A 17,600-nucleotide genomic window follows, 5' to 3' on the forward strand; every position below is an offset into this window, starting at 1 on the left:
AAGCTAATGTCAACCACCGCACAGAGCCACAGACCATGAAAGAGCCATGAGAACCTTGGTAAAAGCAGATCAACTGCTTCTCGGCTTAACACAATCCACCTAATTGAAACTAATCTTGCTGCTTATTAAGCAAGGTTTCTTCTAGGGTAAATTAGAATAAATCTTACACAATCCGCATATCTCCAGTTTGTCTTACTGCTCATCAAATTAGTTTGCATCTTGCACAATGTTTACAGGTCAGTATCTCAATTTCAAGTCAGCTATGTGAATGGAAAACTGCAACCTGTATTCACACAAAGTTTCAATCTAATCTAGAAGAAGATAAAGAATAAATACTTCAATGATATTTAACAAAAACATCAATGAAAGGAGGCAAAAGTTCTGCATGAGTAACATAACAAAATGAAACAAAAGAACACTACTTTATTACATCACCAGCAACTGATAAAACAGATATAAAAGTTACTCAGCATGGACTAAAACATACATGGGTCATAAATCAAGTCATTAGGGAAATATGAAGGTTGCACCTGACAGTAGAACTTACTGGGCGTAGCGGAAGGCCAGAAGGACTCAGCAAACAGTTAGGAGCAGGGATCAATCTCTCTTTAGGATGATGGAACTTGCAGGATGCACCAAACTTACAGTCTCCAGTCTTCATGTAAAATTGACATTCAGGTTGATCAGGCTCTCAGGAAACACATTATCCATCTGCAATGCATACTGGCCCATAGGAATAGAACTGGATTGATATGATGAGACTATCCCTTGAGCTCCTGCACTTGTTTCACTTGGGCGAGAAGATCCGTATATTTGAACAGGCCCTGGTGCTTGTTGCTGGCTTTCAGAAGATGAAACAGACCTCAATTGTCCCTGCAGAGAAAACTCAGAGCATAATAACAAACACTTTAAACAAATCCTGTAGGTAATTTAATATCAGATCTAAGAAACCATAGACTTGTTAGGAAAACAGAAACTGATGAGTATGGTTGAACAACGAAGTAATATCTGATTCTGGGGGTCATGTTTTGGGCAACATAACACAGGCAAGTAATGTAGGATAAACTTATGAGGACACAAATTTTAACAGGAATTGAAATCATCTATTCCTGATGTATACTTGGGCAAATGGTTGCTTGCACTATCTTAGGCTAGCAGTTGTAGGATTCAAGCTGATCAACAGTGAATAATATTTATACACATATGCACATAAATTCATACATGTGTATGAATTGTGTATGTGTTAGTGTGAAATACATGTAAATATATAATACATACATATATGTGTGCACATTCATGTATGCATAACACAATGGACACAACATTGGTACCTAATTCAGATGAGGCAGCTGTATGGAAAAAGGATGATTGTGGGTAAAAATATCTTAATTTATGGTAGCTAAAGCTTCAACCTTCAGGATTACCTCAAAGGGCAAAATTCCATGGACTAAAAACAGATTGTATTATCCAACTCTATCTAACAATAACACAACAGAAAATTGATAATCAATATTTCAGATGCCTAAAATGAATGTAACTAAATATAACACAAATTGCCCTATCATGAAAATTCAATCCGATGTTCCAGATACACGTGAGGCATTAGCTACCAACATAAGTTACTTCCATAATTCCTGAAAGCTCAAGGTAACTTTTCGATATCTAATGTACTGTAAAGAAACTCATGGAGAAGAACAGGGATAAACATGAGAGAATCACATTCAAATTTGTGTGGATATTACCGTTATGAACTTCAATTCTAGATTTGATCGATTCATTACGCATCTTGAGTTTGAGTTAGGACTTCAGTAAGGACTTCAACTCCTATTTCATCATGTGTTATTAACAGATCCAAAGCAGTGTATGCCTGCATCCTACCTTAAACATTATACTAGCTTATAGCCCCATGCGATGCATGGGATGTAATTTTTCTAAAATAATATTTGATTTTATTTATCTTGTGAAGTTCCGACCGAGGAAGATTAGAGGGGAGAAGCGTGACACTAGTGACAATGGAAAGGAAGGTGACGACAGAGACGGTGGGAGGTGGAGCTAGGAAAGTGAGGAGGAAGTGGGCATCTATAGGGCTTGGGATTAGATGAAACTCTTAAAACCTTAAGGACCAACTCACACCGCACAGCTCGCACAAAATTCCATATCCTTCACAAAAAAAAACCAATTGGAACCTAAGAAACCCCTCTAATCTCTTTGAAGTGCTCTCCTTTCCCACAAATCTCTGAAAAAGATAATGAAATGAAGAGAAAAAGAAATGAAAAAAAGAGATAATCTATGTGGGGAAAGTCTTACCCTTAAATTTTTTCCGTCTTTCCTCTGTTTTCATTGGTTTTTCCTATGTTTTCCCCATTTTTCCTCTATTTTTCCCGTCCTTAGGAGCCCCAACCAGATGGGAGCCTTGGAGCGTCTGAATAGAGAAGCTCTCAAACCGTGACTCCATGAAGCGGTTAGCGCGATCAAAAATCCTCCAATAGATATAGGCCCTCACGAAGGTGGGCCTCTTCCACCTCCTGCCCCAATACATCCAACCCCCCGAGCTCTGATCGGATCCCCACCGTCGAAAGATAGTGGTCTATGGCGACGTCCTTGTCATCAATCTCGACCTTCCATGGACCTCCTTTCATGGCTCCATGCTAGCGGCTTCTTTCACTCTCCAATAGACACGAAGCTCTAAACACGTGCGATCCCATGATTTTTTCCCCCTCAAACCATGACTCCATGGAAGCGAGGAGAAAAGCAAGGACAGAGCAACACATGCCCTTTATTTTCTTTTGCAGTCTTTGAAATGGATGCGAACAAGCATAAACAACCAAACCAAACTTCGCAAGACCACGATATCTGCCAGCCTTTAATTACTACATTTCTTTCTAAATATTTTTTTATATCTTTTAGATTTTTCAGTGTGCTTTCCATGAGAGATTCTATCCATAGATGTAACATAATAAACTACTAAATTACTGATAATTATTTATTTATATATTATAACATTTATCAAAAGAAAATTAGTATTATTACCAGGGCGTTGCTATACCAGCTTTTCTTTCTTTCTTTCTTTTGTTTTAAATTATTTTAATTCATTCCAACTTTCCTCTATTAGATGCCTCTTCTGAACCCTTGTCCTGCTCTCTTTCCTCTCCTCGCCGCCTCTCCACCTTTCTTCTCTCTAGTTTTCTCTGTCTTCCTTCTCTTGAGAGAAAGAGGCGGGCAGCTAAGGTACAACCTGTTTTCTCTCTCTTGGATGCTTGTCTCGCTCCCTATTTAGTCTTCCCTTCTCTTTTTTTTTCTCTGTGGGTTTTTTATGGATATGAGCTTCTTCTCTTATAGATCCGAGCCTTTTAGTTTCTTGTCTTGTGCTGTGTGTTGTTTTTTGAAGCCGACACCAAATCGACGGGAGGCGGTGGGGTTGCTTCACATGCGCGGCAAAGGGTGCGGGGATAGAAATATTTCTTTTCCTCAGCGATTTTTTATGGATATGGAGCTTCTTCTCTTACAAATCCAAGCCTTTTGGTTTCTCGTCTTGTGCTGTGTGTTGTTTTTTGAAGCCAAGACTAAATCATGGGAGGCGGTGGGGTTGCTTCACGTGCGCGACGAGGAGGTGCGGGGACGGAAAATATGATACACGTGTCAAACTAAGTAAATATTAATGTATCCATGTGGCGGACGAGGCTTTGCTTGGGCAAAGCCTCCATTTTAATATATATATATATATATATATATATATATATATATATATATATGATTAGTAAAAGAAGATGACACAAATGAAAATTCTCTAGTTTATACATTGTAGACATGTTTCTGCTGTTTTTTTTTTTTTAATGTAAATATGATCACCTTGATATTCATGTTTCTAAACTACTCTTAAGCTTATACCCTGAATGAAACCCAAAAAATAGTTTTGAAATGATCATGACTAGTTTACAGTGAACCTCGTGACCACTTGTTCATAAAACAAAGAAAATTCTGCAGAAATTAGATGCCATCAAATTTCTCATAGACTAAACCATCAATTTTCCTATAGGTGAAGTGGTAACAAATTTCAGTGGATTTGTACAGAGGTTGACTGACAAAGCAAAACAAATCATAACATCAGAAATCACAGGCACTGGCTCAGAATCCTGCTTCAAGACCTCAGCGGGCAACAAGTTCTTGGTTGTTGCAACACCAAATAAATTGGAGAACCAACATAATATTGGAGAAGAGCAAGAATACCAAATCAATTACATTACAGCAGTACAGCCCAAGACAAAAGACTATATCAAGTCTTCTGTGGGCTTAATGTGCATTAACTGAAAAAGATATATCAGCGAAAGGCAAAAACCTTATTATGGGAAAATATTAGGGAGAAAGAAAAGCGTAAGAAGGTACTCTTAAGATAGGGGATAAAGACATGATTGCTTTCCTGAATTTGTCGTTCTTGCGCCTACGTCTTACATAATAACTTTGATTTTTGGTACTTCCTGCATCCATTAGCAGCCTTAGCCAATTCTAGTTTCGTAAATTGAGAAAGGCAGAGAAGAAAGTGAGATTCATCCAATGGTGGAAGATACAAGAAAAGAAAACTATCGCTGAGATGGAGCCACAAATTAATTTTTTTTAATTAGAACTCTTTTCTAGAACGGCAATCAGCAACCTAAGGCAAAAAAAAGCACAATCTACCAAAATATTATCTCCAAGTTTTTTTCTCTCACTTTACTGATTTTTCATTATCCTCAATTGACGTCTTATTACTTATATATATTCTTTTTACAGAAGGTCACCTCCAATCACCATAGGGCCTCTAGGGTGCAATGCCTCTCATGACACAAAAATTTATGCACTTTGGAAACAAGAACCTGGCACCTAATATGCACAAAATGGTGAAAAGTATCATTTGATGGGTAATCTTGATCCCAACTACCAGCAAGATATTTGGATTAGAACCAAGGTTTGCCGAACAACTATCCGAAAGAGCACTAGCTGGCGACTGGTTTGGCATGGTATGAGTGCATACCATGCCATTCCAGGGCATACCAACATGAGTAGAGCTGGAGAGGGGTAAGGAGAGGAAGAGGGAGAGGGAGGAAAAGGGGGAGGAAGGGAGGGGGAGAGAGGGAGGGTGGGAAAGTAAGAGGCTGAGAGAGAGGGGAAGAGGGGGAGAGAGGGAGAGGGCTGAGAGGCCATCATTGTTGAGGGAGAGAGGGAGGAATGGGGAGAGAAAAAGAGGGAGAGGGAGAGGGAGAGAGGCCAAGATAAAAGAGGGAGAGAGAGGGAGAGGCCGTTGACGAGTGAGAGAGAGGAGGAGAGAGACTTTCCTAGGGCCTGGGGGACCTCGGCAGTGGTGGTAGTGGTGGTCGCTTTCGATGTCATCATCAGAGGGCGAAGGATTAGGGCTTTGAGCAAGGAGGAGAGTCGAGGTCGTAATTGAGGAGTATTAGACATCATCGAATCACTTTGAGAAGTGAATTGATTTTATATGTCAAATCATGCTGGCAGCCAATCGGTCTCGTTCAGTATGCTCTAAACCGACCGATTCAACATGGTTCAACAAACCATGGTTAGAACTTTTGCCATGAGGCACAATAATGAAGGTTAGTTTGGATAATCTATTTTCATATTATAATATTGCACTGTGCTTGTAATAAGGTTTTTTAGGCATAGGTACCAGTACTTGCACCAGCACCCAACCAATGTGGGCATTTTGAGTGTCAATATGGTATGCCGGTCAGGTATGTAGTGTCAGCACAGAGGGCTAAGAAGCATCGGTTCAGTACAAAATACTCAATGTTAAACTCGAGTATTCAAAACCTTTCTTGCTATTTTCTTTCAAAAATAGGGGATGTGAAGCTACAACAAAAAAGGAGTTAATTTATCTTTATGAGGTCAAGGCTCCAAAGTTTGCATTGCAACATAGAAAGTAGGAAAAAAGGAATTTAGTCGAACAAAGACAATACATGGACAAAGGAAAATAAGAAGAGCAAGTTGTCACCTTAGCATGCACAAAAATACAGAAAGTTCCATGCTTAAAGAGTAACACAATATATTTACAATTAGTTGTCCAAATAGAGAAAGTTTAAGGAAAAACAAAAAGAAAATGAAAAAGAGTTTTTATATAGCACCATATACACAGACACGGCATATACATAATAAGCATGACAGACCACGCTGGAGTATATTAGAAAATGAAAAGAGGTTCTACAGAGCACCATATATATAGACATGCATATATATAAGCATAATGGACCACACCACTGCATATCACACGATCAAGAAAATCAACATATTCTTGATATGAGTTATTGTTCAAATGCAGTGTATGTTGGATAAACAAGAGAGCTACTAAGCTCTTTATATGAATGAGCTACTACTAAGTCCAGAACATAATGGAAATGTGCAAACAGAACTCACAGGATATGCATTCCAGCTGGGAACTTGAACCAACCCTTGAGGAAGAATCACTTGAGCATAGCTTGAAGGACCCTGCCATTGAGGGCTTGGAATGAAAGAGGCTCTTGAGGACGGCCAGCTGGTCAAACCACCAGCATAAGATTGACTAGGGACGTGGGTGAATGTACAGGAGGATTAAAAGGAGAACCACTTAATGAAACCATCACATTAGAAGGCTGTGGATGATGAAATTTACAAGTGTTCCCAAATTTACATTGTCCAGTTCTTAATAATATGCACACTCCTCCTCATTCTACAACCAAAAAAAACACACAAGTTTTCATGGAAACACAACTGGCATGAAGTGTAACGATTAATTAAAATTCTGGATAATACAAAAAAATATTAAAAAATGGCAAGCACAAACCGGACGAATTGGATATCCTAAAATATTTAGTTCAGCTCTCCCAAGAATTCCGGCCTTATCTTTGGGGTGATGAAATTTGCATGTAGCTCCAAATTTGCATGTTCCAGTCTTAAGATAATACTACAAAAGGGTAAACAGAAGAAGGTAAGATTAAACACTGATCATTAGAGATTGAATAGTTATAGAAATGAATTTCAAACACTTAGTAAGTGCTAAGAAAGATAGGGTACCATTAGACTAGGTAAAACAAATTTAAAATAACACTGAAGTAAATGCCAATGAGTTGAATGCATATCAAAGCAACCTGGACAATATATACATTAAAAAGTTTGCATTCAAACAAGAAAATATCAACAAATCAAACACCTTGGTATGTGCATCAGATACTTTCAAATCTGTGTCCTCCTTTGACCATAGTGTGGCTCTTCATGTAAGAGTCCCACATGCAGAATAAAGAGATGTGGAGTTAAAATAGGAAGGCAATAAGGATGAGTTCCTAATGCTTCCTAGGAAAAGAGAGGATGAGGAAGGACAAGGAATGCTATAGATAGCAGCATTAGGAAATGGATAAAGGAAGTGGCAGTCATGCTGCCTGATTTCTTTCTCCCCTTTCCTTTTCTTTTGCCTAAGGCATCAGCCAAGCAATTCAGCATTATAATATCAAGTTGCCTCAGCAGCACTCATTTGTTGTGACCATCCTTCTGAACATTAGCACCAAGCATTTTACTTGTCAAGATTTGCGTGCTGGTCAGTATTGTACCATACATACTAAACTAATATATAGTCTCGTACTGTACTAACACTCGGTACACCTCGCCATCTCATATCATACTACATACCAACACTATAATACAATGGTACTGGTACAGAGTCTGGCATGAGACGGCAAACCTTGGTACTTGTGACTAGGCTTGATCACATCCTTTGTTTAAAAAAGCAGCAAAACTCAAAGATTTACACTTCCATGATTTGCTAGATAAACATCCCTTGCCACTCAATGCTTGATCACTCAACACAAGCATATATCTCCCAATAGAATCAAAGCATAATTTTCCCAGGTTAAAAAATCCCATAGGGATCCAAATTCCATAAGATAATAAACCACAATAAAGGTCTCTCAAAAAACAAGGCAGCAGATTGCTTCTTTTATATAGACTGGCATCATCACCCCTTTTATATAGATTGCTTCTTTGAAGAATCTCAATAGATGGCTAGAGACAACTCCACTTTCTCCAATGGACACCAAGGTTTTCATCACTCACTGATACAATACACATAAAATATGGAGCTTATTACCTCAGCTGATATGGATGATATGACCTGAGATATCAATCAACAAGATATTACATTGGCCAAAATTTTTTGATCTTTTCTCCTAGCATTTTAAAAAGGGGTTTTATTTAGTAAAATTAAAATCAAGCCATAGAACAGTGACTAAACTTTCTTCGACTACATTAGCAGATATTTCAAAACTCCGCTATTAGATGTTGGCAAAGATTTTGGGATATTTGATCTCTTTTCTTTGGAATTTCTTGAGTCTTCCATCTCAGCTGAGATGGAACATTATCATAGTAATCTTGGTAAACAATTACCCACTAAGATATCCAAGATATGAACCAAGGATGGTACCACCAGTACCTTAGCATGCTAATGGAAAACTGACACTATCACCAGGTGTGAGACACCAAAGCCATTGTGGTACATCTCAAATTACAGACTGGTTCAGGCCTGTACCATGGCTGGCCCAGCCAGCACCGAGCCTAGACTAGTGAGGGAGCTAATTAATGAAAAAGAAGAGATAGAGAGAGAGAGAGAAAGAGAGAGAGGTCAGTTTTCTTCCTTTTAGGGAGCTCCAATTACCACCGAGCCTAGACTAGTGAGGGAGCTAATTTATGAAAAAGAAGAGAGAGAGAGAGAGAGAGGTGGGTTCTCTCACTTTTAGGAGCTCCAATTACCCCAAGACCCTTTTGACCAGGACAACGAGAGACCAAGGGAGGACGGTGGTGCAGCAGTTCCACCGGCTCCTCAATGCTGGAATACATGCTATATCCAGCAAATTCCGATCACATTATAGTTATTTTCTTTTGGCTTCCAACTAGCAAAAACGTAGAAAAGCAGAACTCATGCCAAACTTTTCAATTTGGTCTGAAATTAGAATATGTTGTTTGATGCACTACAGCATACTAATTCTTGTTTTTCACATATATTTCATTTTTATTCTAATTATATTATTTATAAATTAAATTAATTATTAAAATAAAATAAAAATAATTTCAGGGAGGAAAATCTTGTGGAATATGTGCATAATTATTGCACATGGTCCTAACTTATTGCACAATTTGGATGAATTTCAGACATTCGGGAGCAACTGAGCCTGTACTCCAAATTTTTCGATTATGTGTGTGTGTATGTAGCCACAGGGGTGTCCACAGAACTATTAAAAAATTTCAATTTTCAGAATCCTATATTTTAAATTAAATTATTGATATATAATAAAAATTTTAAAATTAAACTATAATTACAATTATAAAATTAATTAACTATATTGAAAATCATTATCGTACGACAATATTATGAATTAGTGATACTTGTTGCAAATTTCTCAAACTATATAGTACCATGATGCAATATGTACAAAGTTGGTACAGCATAAACCAATACCATACCAATCCGATAACAAACCTTCAATTCATGGTCAGCACCGATATCCTAAACCTTGCTATGGGCCTTTGAAACCTTTTATGCATAGCAGCACAATGTGTTGATTCTGGACAAACAGAAACTAAAGCATATTGTGCAGAAATTTCCATAGTTTTTTTCCCTTTTACAGGAGGTTGCAACACACAACTACACCAAGTAGTCATGGATCAGAATTTATTTACCACCAACAAACTCATATATTTAAAAGCAAGGAAATTTTCTAAAGAAATAAAGAGAACCACCTATGAGGAGAATGATAATGTACAGTTACCTGACACTCAGGTTGACCTACTCTTTCAGGATATCCACCCTTAAGTCTTGCAGCAGCAATAGCCTAACATTTAACAGGACCTGATCAAGACCATCATTCTGATAGAATTTTCTTACATGAGTGAACACAAAAAAACATTTAAAAAATATAAAAACAACCAAAAAACCATTTACAAGAAAAGCATTTATGGGAAATTTCTAAGCTATCCATGAAGAAAAGTCAACATTGTTGATCATGAAGAATTCTCAACAATTAAACATTGGGGAGTAGAAAATCTTCTATGCCATATAACAATTTGATAAATATGCAAAAAATAGAATGGATTCTAGCTAATAATCATGAAAAAATACTAAAAATTCTGCCCTCAATCATCTTTACAATGCATGACACAAAGAACTTCAACTTTTTTCTCCAAGTGATTCTTTGTTCATAATTTAGATCCAGTAACAAATCATCGTTCACCAATGCAACTATGTGATGTTTACTTTGAATATGACATCAAGGTGCTCCGCTGTAAAGCAACAATAGGAATAAAACTATTTTTCCATTAAATTATCTATGCAATGTTAAATTATGCTTTTGAGCATAATTGACATATGATGCAAGCCTTAATCCACGAACTCAGGATTAGCTACAGAGATAGCACTATACTACCTTTACCAGATTTACATCCCATTTGTTATAGAGGCTATTTTGCCTACACTATAGCTGTCCAAGCCATGCAAACAAAATCTCAATTTATCATTTATTAATTAGACACTCAAGGATCAAAATACCATGTACAACACATGTCACATCGAGGATCGTACCGACAAAATAGTCATAGATATGCCCCAGATATCGCTTGGTACAGCCTTTTCAGCCATTCAAACTCCAATTTTAAAATTTTATCATGGTTTCTTATCTAAGTGTATGTTTTTCTAAGAAATAAGGAGGAAGCATCAAGCTAATTGCCTTAGTGAAGGTTTTCTGTGTGTTCTGAAGCTGTACACATGCATAAATATCACATAATATAACTTGCAGACTAAAATACTTAGAAGATAATATGTGTCAAATTTAAATTAAAAATTTGTTAACTTTGATTTTGGATTTATATTCTAGGGCATGAGTCCAATGATTAAATAAAATGTAATCTCAATTTGGTGGAGCTTTCCCCCCAATTTTGCTAATTAGTCATGAATTAATGGTCCAATTAAAAAATGCATGGAGGAAAATTACCCAACTAGAATGAATTTCTCGCATACAAATTTTTTAAATTAGTCAATCTGATGTGAAAACCCTTGTAGCAGCATGTTCCCTCTTCCTCTTCTGTCCACCTTCAAATGGTTGAAAACAAGGTAAAATCACCCTTTAAACCACTTTCCTGAGTGGGCAATTGGGTAGTGCTTAGTTTGGGTGCTGTCCAGGATTGTTCCAAACAAACTTGCCTCAATCTATCCTTGAACAGCTTCATCCACTCTTGGTTTGTGCAACTCATGGATGGCTTGGATGTTTTTCACTTGAACCAAGTCTCCTCTGTACCAAATTGAGCCTCCCTATATTGAACCAGAACCACCCTGTATCGAGAAGGCTTCAGTGCTTCAATAGGATACATGTTGATGGAAACAAATTGAATTGATTGATATTTCAAACCTTGGGGACAACTTACTTTCACATAATCTGCAAATTTCTGCCTAGATCTTAACATGCAAAATGCACATGATTTAGTCAAAAAGGAGCACTTGGTGGATGGTTCTGATCCTATCAATTAAGATTACTAACAGTAAATTTGCAATAAAACACACCCAATTTTTTTGTCTATTCATTTATTAGCAAATGAATGGGGAGGGGCATAATTCTCATAAGAAGATAACTTCTCATGGGATCTTTGGAAAATTGGCACAATAGATAGATTTAATGAGCCTCGTGAAAACTAGAAGGGGCTCACACAATTCATGTGCGACAGGCATGATATTATTGATGGATGACTTGGATCTTTTTCTTATTGTTCACAAGATTAGAAAGAGAAATGCTGAGAGCCTCAAAGATAAGATGGCTGGATTTCTTATCATAATATTCATAGTCAGGATGCTAAGGACCTCATGAGCTTCACAAGCAGAATGTTCAAAGGAGTTTGCACAATAACAATAAATAAGTTTAATCACTACTAGCTTTAACATATCCACCTCAAAATCCCTCTCTCTACTATTTCATCTTCTGCTCACGGGTCCTTGTTGCTACCCAACTATCTTATGCAAACAATAAAGTTATTGTCCTGTACACATTTATCAAGTTTTCCCAAAAAGCATCATCTTAGAGTGCCAAAATCCTACACAATGAGACTTTCTGCCAAATACTAAACATGGGCAAAACTCTTCCAGTAAGAACACAAAATAAACTTATGGGTTTTTTTCACTGCAAATTAATTCAAATATCCTGTAATCATTGAGATCATGGAGAATTAGGCAAGAGTTCTAGACTAGGGCTGCAAGGAGACATGCATGAATAAGTTCTCTTTTTTCCTTTCCACCTTAGGTAATGTAACTGATGGGTGTGGCAAGGAGTAGTTGCATTGCTGTTTAGTTATCAAACCTCAACTAGGCCTAAGCAATCACCCACACGTATGGTAGAACAAATCAACCAAGAAGGCCCACAATTTTAACATTAGAAGCAAATGGACCTTTCAAGCATTCTTCTTTTAAAACATATTAAGAGACTAGCACAAGCAAAGCTAGCACTATCTGTATATACTAACTAAAATTCTATAAACCTTTTTCTAAGGCATTTGAGTGATGGTCAAGAATCAAGATTTATTAAATGCTTACGGTTTAACTATTCTCTTTAGAAGAAAACATAAATCAAATGCAAAGATTTTAAGCAAAAAAAGTCAAACTACACAACATAAGCTATGGGTTATGTTCCTACACTACGAGCAAGTAGAAATGGGATGAAATCAATATGATGTCAGGATTAAGGCAGAAAAATGTAGCAAGGAAGGTGTAACATCTGTTAGACATTATCTAGAGTATGAATAATAAAACTTGAAAACTGTATAATACATGATGTTGTGTCGTTGTTAGACAATCAAAAGCCTTTTTTTTCCGAAGAATCTAGAAGCAAGCAGCATCAACAATAATATAATTTGCAGAGAAATCTAGACATATAAAATGCAAACCAAGTGACAATATCGAGGAATGAATGATATCAACTTGGAGGCAGGGAGATTTATCTATGAAGTGGCCTTTTTTAGGAAGAGCCAATGAAAGAGGCAGATCACATTACCAAAAATAGCACTGAACAAGTAAGGATTGTAGTATCAATTAATAAGTGAATATTCCATTGAAGGCCAAGAATCAGCAAAACCATAACTATGTACAGTGTATTAATACTAGTCTCTTGACAAAGTAGAGATGAAGATGAAAGGACAAGAAGGTTAGGAGACATGTGCATCTATTGAAGTTTTGCTGATCAAGTAACAGAAGTTAGGTTCACTTGGTATGCTAGCTTAGTCAATAAGAGCTACAAGATAAGAAAATTTTTGCATGATCAAAGAATTATATTACTACAACGGGCCACCATGGCAAAGTTTTAAATACTATAGGATGGAGTCATCCTAATTTTCCTATGGAATAGGGACACCCCATGCTCAACACTCAGAATGGGGACATCCCACCCCATTCACAGCCACTTCCTGACCCATCCAATTCAAGCACCAAAGGTGGCAGAATTCCCCAACGTCCCACCAGCACTTAAAATCTTAAGCTTGAATGTTAGACCAAGCAGCCTCAAGGCCTTAACTAATTGGATACAAGCTTGAATATTAGACCCTAAAGCCTGCTTGGGCCCAAAACAAATACCAAAATATCTCAGATTGGACTTGGAATTGTAACTAAGATAAAATGAACAGGGGCCAGCTTTGGGCCCCACCTGGCCTGAGGATATGCTTGTATTCAAGTCAGAATCAGGCCTGGTTCAGGCCCACTTTTTTTAAAACATCTGCACTGATACTGGGCCTAGGCACAACTGCCGCACTCAGCCAATCAGTACAATTACTTATGGGAAATGATAGTTGCATCAGAATGTGCATGCACACTCACAAAGCACAATGTGCACATGCGCACATGCACAAACAAACATATAGAACAATAATCATGAGTCTCAACCTATGAGCTATGGTATTGAGATCGATAGAGAATGATGCAACGAGCATAAGTAATTGATGGGGGAATGTAAATTACCTGACTTGAAGAAAGCAAATACTAGAATATCACAATTATAATTTCATTGATGTTTAAATAAGCAAGTACTAAAAGGGAATTTTGGAGTTTTTAAGCACATAATGGAAGAAAATGCTAGGAGTGCTTATGAATCTATAAGTTTTCAAATGGTGTGAGGTAAGCCATCGTGCTTTGAATATGTTATGTTAGAAATTATAATTGAAATGGTTCCCCTACACCCACGGAACTGCAGAAAACCTTCTAAGGTTCCCATACGCTTGAGAAAAGTCTAGACCAAAAGGTAGAAAAGAAGGTGAAGTTGTTACAAGCAATGATCAAGAACAGGAGCAGTTACAAGCAATAAATATTGATATACCAAGAAATGCAAGGGTCAAGCGTGTATATGCATTTGTTGCAGGCAAAAAGTTAGATCTTATAGTCAGATTATGATCTGGGTCATCCACATCTCATCTAAATCTGCCTCAATCAATGCACTGGAATAAATGGAATGTAAAAAGTGTCTTTATGAAAGCTAAAAGAAAAATGGCACTTACAAACATATAGCTCAGTAAAGGTACTCAAAAATAAATGTCAAATCTGAATAAAGACCAAAAAGAGATACCAAAAGAACACCATGTTTTGCAAAATGATCAAATAGGCACAGTCCCACATGAGGGTAGTATAAACGATATAAAAAGCAGTAAGCTTTACCAGCTTTCGATTGGGAGGATGATTGTATCTGCAAGTCAACCCATATCTACAGAGACCAGTCCTGAGGTAATAAGCACAGTCTGGCTCTCCTGGGCGCTGCGGATAGGATCCAGATTCTATGGATTCGCCTCCTCTCATGTTCATCTGCCACAATGTCTCTGCAGTAGCACCAAAGCATAGATTCAAAATACATCCCACATGCTTCCATAGGAAACTTGTCATAGTTATACGCTAAAAGATAGTCACTTCGAGACGAAAAGTAATAGAAACAAGAATAGCGGAATAAACAAATGAAGCGGATTCCAAGACAAAGATTCAGGAAAAAGACGAATTGCCATTATTTCGTAAGGGAATAAATTTAGAAAGGAAGATAAGACGAAAAATCCACACTACCTACAAATAAAGTACAGTTGTCATTTCCACAACGAAACACCAATTGGTCACGACAATACAGGATTCACTGCTTGAATGCAGTAGCAATTTCAATGCAGGCAGTTGCTTGACACAGAAATTTTGAATCATCCAACGTTCGAAATTTGGCATTGCTACATGAACAGAAACGTATCATAAGAAGCCATTCTCATTGCAACATTCTTCTTCCGTAGTCCACTGAAACAGTTGACACACCGAAACAGAATAAAAACACCTAAAACCCTTCCTTTTACTTTCCCGTCCGATTCAGTATTAAGGATTCTAAAGAGAACATTTCGACAACGTCTAAATTCTAATCCAACGAAATAGATAATCAGGAACCAGGTACATAATTCCACCAATAGGAACCCCAGATTCACCAGAAAAAACCCAAGTTTCGAATTCCCATCACCACGGATCCCCAAAGACACGAATTTTCGTGATATTTCCGCGACCAATTGAATGAGAGAAACAAGGACAAAGGGGAAGCTGCATCGAGAAACCCTAACACTAACCTTCATCAAGGGGAGGGGCGAGCAAGGACGACGACGCCTCTGTCACGGCCGCGGCAGTGGCCCTGGCGCTGCGCGTCTGGATCCCAGCGCCGTCGTAGTCCATGGGCGGGCTTCCGCCATCAATCACCGGATCTCAGCGGTTGGAGCTCCTTCCGCCATCAATCACCGGATCTCAGCGGTCGGAGCTCCTCCCAAGCCGCGATCAGAGAAGAGGAGGTGGAGAGAAAGGAGAGAGAGGGGGAGAGGGAAAAGGGGAGGAAGGAAAGAGAAAGAGAGAGGGGAAGAGGAGGACGAAGAGCTCTCCTCACCACAAAGAACCAGCCCTCCGCTCTCAGACAGCCAATCGTTTGCGGCCTTTTCACCCGCGCGAGCGAAAGCAAATGGTACGTTGATAATGATGAAGAAGAAGGAGAAGGACAATAATAACAACAATACAAATAATTTAATAAAACTTTAAAATATTATTTTTATTTAATTTATTTTTTTAGAGTTTAATCTATTTTAATTTGAATGTCAATGTTCTTATTAACTTATAAACGAAGTCAATTTTAATGATTTCTTAATTTCACATGCTTGACATGTACTCATAATTAACATATTCATCAGCAAATGATGACTATCATTTTAATATATATTTGATGAGGGTCTTTGCTAGGTTGATTTAATCAAAACTGATATTTTTTGTATATCCAAATTATTGAATAAAAGACCAGTACTTTTGAGTTGGATGAAAAAAATCTGCACTAAATATTTGAGATGTTAATGGAAATGAAAATGATTACTCATGAAACATGGCTTTTTTTTTTAGCAAAGTTGCGTAGAATATTCCTAAAGTATGAATACATGCTCTGAATTAAAAACAAATCAAGGAACATCATAGTAGATCTTTTTGGTTTTATTGCTTCATTATAAAAGTAAATATTGATGCTAAAAATAAAATTACTTTTATTTACTATAGGTACTGAATTTAACTAAGAACCACATAGAAAAAAAAATTACAACTATATAATATAAAAATTAAGTTCATATAATGAGACAGATTTCACAATCTAAGCGTAGATGGATGTAGCATAGTGCCCTATATGTTATACAAAAACAAGTAGCATGTAATACAAGATATACGTTGGTGCAATGTCATTTGCTTATTTTATCATTCTCATATGAGATTAAGAAAACAAAAAAATCTAAAAGATGCATCGTAATTTATGGTAGAATAATATTTAGTTTAAAATACTAGAGTTTAAGATAGTAAGAAATAAATTTATAATCAAAATAATGATTTAAATAAATTAAGTAAATTGTATATAAATAAAAAGTTAAAATCACATTAGGATAAGTTAAAAAATAAAATATTAATTTGGAGAATGATTACCAAGTTTGTTTGTCTTTACCAGGTTCAAGTGCATACATTGTTTGCTTCTCAGTAGATGATGCAAAAAAGAATATATTAGCATATGTAACTATAATACAACATTGATTTCATCAGGTGAATAGAAGATTGAGATCTAATTGAAGAGAAGAAAGAAATTTCTTTAACCTACTCAATTCGAATCTCTTTAAAAAAAATAAAAAATAAAAAATTGATAAAATAGATCAGCGCATCTAATATGATTATAGATAGAGAGAATCAAGTTTTGAAAAGCTGCACCATTCCTTATATCAAGATTTAGTGGAGCGATAACAACAAGAGAGAGGCTATATAAGAGGGTGAGGATGAGATGATGACTAAGTATCCACAGCTTTTTCAAAATTCAAGTACGTCAATTTCAAATGAAAAATTCTTAATGAGGGGGAGGATGTAAGGCTTATCCCAATTTTGGATCTGGCCTTGGTCTAGCCCAAAGGGTTTGGATGAACAAGCTAGGGGCTCGACCAAACCCTTGAACCCCTAATCCCTTTCTTTTATCTCCTCCATATTAGCCCCTCCACAACCTTCTATCCTCTTCTTTAGCTCCCTCACTACTTAATTCTCTCTTTTACAACCACAA

General features: G+C 37.0%; 1 pseudogene; it reads right to left on the reverse strand.

Moving 5' to 3' along the window:
- Positions 1 to 484: 484 nt before the first annotated feature.
- LOC140859418 (zinc finger CCCH domain-containing protein ZFN-like) lies at positions 485 to 15,997 on the reverse strand (annotated as a pseudogene).
- Positions 15,998 to 17,600: the final 1,603 nt, after the last annotated feature.

The sequence above is a fragment of the Elaeis guineensis genome, chromosome 7 (genome assembly GCF_000442705.2).
Source record: "Elaeis guineensis isolate ETL-2024a chromosome 7, EG11, whole genome shotgun sequence".
NCBI classification, from domain to species: Eukaryota; Viridiplantae; Streptophyta; class Magnoliopsida; order Arecales; family Arecaceae; genus Elaeis; species Elaeis guineensis.